The sequence below is a fragment of the Schistocerca americana genome, unplaced genomic scaffold (genome assembly GCF_021461395.2).
Source record: "Schistocerca americana isolate TAMUIC-IGC-003095 unplaced genomic scaffold, iqSchAmer2.1 HiC_scaffold_870, whole genome shotgun sequence".
NCBI classification, from domain to species: domain Eukaryota; kingdom Metazoa; phylum Arthropoda; class Insecta; order Orthoptera; family Acrididae; genus Schistocerca; species Schistocerca americana.
This window is the reverse complement of record NW_025726643.1, coordinates 45,878-50,000: the sequence shown is the minus strand read 5'-3', so window position 1 is coordinate 50,000 and position 4,123 is coordinate 45,878. Positions and strand designations below refer to the sequence as shown.

General features: G+C 57.7%; 2 non-coding genes and 1 pseudogene across 2 annotated transcripts; all 3 read right to left on the bottom strand.

The window, feature by feature from the left end:
- Nucleotides 1-1,237, bottom strand: part of LOC124591686 — a 4,234-nt pseudogene extending 2,997 nt beyond the window's left edge.
- A 188-nt stretch (nt 1,238-1,425) lies between these two features.
- LOC124591678 lies at nt 1,426-1,581 on the bottom strand. The gene has a single exon (XR_006977224.1). It is a non-coding gene; the product is annotated as a 5.8S ribosomal RNA (ribosomal RNA).
- A 350-nt stretch (nt 1,582-1,931) lies between these two features.
- LOC124591682 lies at nt 1,932-3,839 on the bottom strand. The gene has a single exon (XR_006977227.1). It is a non-coding gene; the product is annotated as a small subunit ribosomal RNA (ribosomal RNA).
- Nucleotides 3,840-4,123: the final 284 nt, after the last annotated feature.

Below are 4,123 nucleotides of genomic sequence, written 5' to 3'. Positions count from 1 at the left end.
CCAGCTCCGACGATCGATTTGCACGTCAGAATCGCTACGGACCTCCATCAGGGTTTCCCCTGACTTCGTCCTGGCCAGGCATAGTTCACCATCTTTCGGGTCCCAACGTGTACGCTCTAGGTGCGCCTCACCTCGCAATGAGGACGAGACGCCCCGGGAGTGCGGAGGCCGCCGCCCCGTGAAGGGCGGGGAAGCCCCATCCTCCCTCGGCCCGCGCAAGGCGAGACCTTCACTTTCATTACGCCTTTAGGTTTCGTACAGCCCAATGACTCGCGCACATGTTAGACCTCCTTGGTCCGTGTTTCAAGACGGGTCGTGAAATTGTCCAAAGCTGAAGCGCCGCTGACGGGAGCGATTATTCCGCCCGAGAGCATCCCGAGCCAACAGCGGCGCGGGTCCGGGGCCGGGCCAGGTAGGTCCGTCATCCGGGAAGAACCGCGCGCGCTTGCCGGGAGCCCGAGCGCCCAAAGGGGCGAATCGACTCCTCCAGATATACCGCCGGGCAGCCAGCCAGGACACCGGGGCTCTGCCCAACAGACGCGAACCGAGGCCCGCGGAAGGACAGGCTGCGCACCCGGGCCGTAGGCCGGCACCCAGCGGGTCGCGACGTCCTACTAGGGGAGAAGTGCGGCCCACCGCACACCGGAAACGGCCCCACCCCCGCGGCGAGTGGAAAGGCAACCGGACACGACCCCGCCGCGGATTGCTCCGCGCGGGCGGCCGGCCCCATCTGCCGAGGGCGGAGGCCAGTGGCCGGATGGGCGTGAATCTCACCCGTTCGACCTTTCGGACTTCTCACGTTTACCCCCAGAACGGTTTCACGTACTTTTGAACTCTCTCTTCAAAGTTCTTTTCAACTTTCCCTCACGGTACTTGTTCGCTATCGGTCTCGTGGTCATATTTAGTCTCAGATGGAGTTTACCACCCCACTTGGAGCTGCACTCTCAAGCAACCCGACTCGAAGGAGAGGTCCGCCGACGCTCGCACCGGCCGCTACGGGCCTGGCACCCTCTACGGGCCGTGGCCTCATTCAAGTTGGACTTGGGCTCGGCGCGAGGCGTCGGGGTAGTGGACCCTCCCAAACACCACATGCCACGACAGGCGGCAGCCTGCGGGGTTCGGTGCTGGACTCTCTCCCTGTTCGCTCGCCGCTACTGGGGGAATCCTTGTTAGTTTCTTTTCCTCCGCTTAGTAATATGCTTAAATTCAGCGGGTAGTCTCGCCTGCTCTGAGGTCGTTGTACGAGGTGTCGCACGCCACACCGCCAGCCGGCTGTGCACGCTACCGAGTAAGTACCGGTATGCGAACCGCCAGGCGACGGGCGCGCATCGCACGTTTAAGGAGGCGCGGCCGGCCCCACAGGCGGCCGCGACGCTCCCAGGTCTGCGAAGCGGGGCAAACGCCGCGCGCTTCAGTATACGTAGCCGACCCTCAGCCAGACGTGGCCCGGGAACGGAATCCATGGACCGCAATGTGCGTTCGAAACGTCGATGGTTCATGTGTCCTGCAGTTCACATGTCGACGCGCAATTTGCTGCGTTCTTCATCGACCCACGAGCCGAGTGATCCACCGTCCTGGGTGATCTTTTCTTAGTTTACACTGTCTCTTTCAAGACAGTTGCATAGGCGGGACGTAGGCGTGTGGCGGCCCCTGTTCAAGCGTTCTGTGTCCAACGGCCTCACGGCCGATGGGCGTCGTACGGCTCCACACCGGAGCGGACAGGCAGTCGGGCGAAAGTCATTCAAAACCGGCGCCAGGCGCCAGGTGCCGCAGGCCAGCCGCTCCAGCGCTTCAGCGCTCGTACCACACAACATTGGCGTTAGTTTTGAGAAGCACGCGTGGTTCCGCACGCGCGCACGGCTACTGCGAGCCGTACAGGTAGCGTGTTGCGCGACACGACACGCACATCGAAAGACATGCAGTCTAGTCGGTAATGATCCTTCCGCAGGTTCACCTACGGAAACCTTGTTACGACTTTTACTTCCTCTAAATGATCAAGTTTGGTCATCTTTCCGGTAGCATCGGCAACGACAGAGTCAATGCCGCGTACCAGTCCGAAGACCTCACTAAATCATTCAATCGGTAGTAGCGACGGCGGTGTGTACAAAGGGCAGGGACGTAATCAACGCGAGCTTATGACTCGCGCTTACTGGGAATTCCTCGTTCATGGGGAACAATTGCAAGCCCCAATCCCTAGCACGAAGGAGGTTTCAGCGGGTTACCCCGACCTTTCGGCCTAGGAAGACACGCTGATTCCTTCAGTGTAGCGCGCGTGCGGCCCAGAACATCTAAGGGCATCACAGACCTGTTATTGCTCAATCTCGTGCGGCTAGAAGCCGCCTGTCCCTCTAAGAAGAAAAGTAATCGCTGACAGCACGAAGGATGTCACGCGACTAGTTAGCAGGCTAGAGTCTCGTTCGTTATCGGAATTAACCAGACAAATCGCTCCACCAACTAAGAACGGCCATGCACCACCACCCACCGAATCAAGAAAGAGCTATCAATCTGTCAATCCTTCCGGTGTCCGGCCTGGTGAGGTTTCCCGTGTTGAGTCAAATTAAGCCGCAGGCTCCACTCCTGGTGGTGCCCTTCCGTCAATTCCTTTAAGTTTCAGCTTTGCAACCATACTTCCCCCGGAACCCAAAAGCTTTGGTTTCCCGGAGGCTGCCCGCCGAGTCATCGGAGGAACTGCGGCGGATCGCTGGCTGGCATCGTTTATGGTTAGAACTAGGGCGGTATCTGATCGCCTTCGAACCTCTAACTTTCGTTCTTGATTAATGAAAACATACTTGGCAAATGCTTTCGCTTCTGTTCGTCTTGCGACGATCCAAGAATTTCACCTCTAACGTCGCAATACGAATGCCCCCGCCTGTCCCTATTAATCATTACCTCGGGTTCCGAAAACCAACAAAATAGAACCGAGGTCCTATTCCATTATTCCATGCACACAGTATTCAGGCGGGCTTGCCTGCTTTAAGCACTCTAATTTGTTCAAAGTAAACGTGCCGGCCCACCGAGACACTCACTCAAGAGCACCCTGGTAGGATTGCAACGGGGTCCGCCTCGGGACGCACGAGCACGCACGAGGCGCGTCGCACGCCTTCAGCTCGCCCCACCGGCAGGACGTCCCACGATACATGCCAGTTAAACACCGACGGGCGGTGAACCAACAGCGTGGGACACAAATCCAACTACGAGCTTTTTAACCGCAACAACTTTATATACGCTATTGGAGCTGGAATTACCGCGGCTGCTGGCACCAGACTTGCCCTCCAATAGATACTCGTTAAAGGATTTAAAGTGTACTCATTCCGATTACGGGGCCTCGGATGAGTCCCGTATCGTTATTTTTCGTCACTACCTCCCCGTGCCGGGAGTGGGTAATTTGCGCGCCTGCTGCTTCCTTGGATGTGGTAGCCGTTTCTCAGGCTCCCTCTCCGGAATCGAACCCTGATTCCCCGTTACCCGTTACAACCATGGTAGGCGCAGAACCTACCATCGACAGTTGATAAGGCAGACATTTGAAAGATGCGTCGCCGGTACGAGGACCGTGCGATCAGCCCAAAGTTATTCAGAGTCACCAAGGCAAACGGACCGGACGAGCCGACCGATTGGTTTTTGATCTAATAAAAGCGTCCCCTTCCATCTCTGGTCGGGACTCTGTTTGCATGTATTAGCTCTAGAATTACCACAGTTATCCAAGTAACGTGGGTACGATCTAAGGAACCATAACTGATTTAATGAGCCATTCGCGGTTTCACCTTAATGCGGCTTGTACTGAGACATGCATGGCTTAATCTTTGAGACAAGCATATGACTACTGCAGGATCAACCAGGGAGCTGCGTCAACTAGAGCTGAGCAGCCGGGCCGCCCGGAGTGTGTCCCCGGGGGCCCGCGCGAACACGCAAGCGTCCGCTCAATTATTCTGCAAACAGGAGGAGGCTGAGCTCCCCTGCACAATACACCTCGAAACCCTCTCAGGTCCCGGCGGCGCGCAGCGCCGTCCTAAGTACTTGGTCGGGTTCGAGAGAGGCGCAATCGCCCGGAGTTTGGCGAGTAGACGCTTTAGGTGCGACCACCCGTGCTCCCAACTGAGCTTGCCGCTGCCGACAGAGGCCCGGG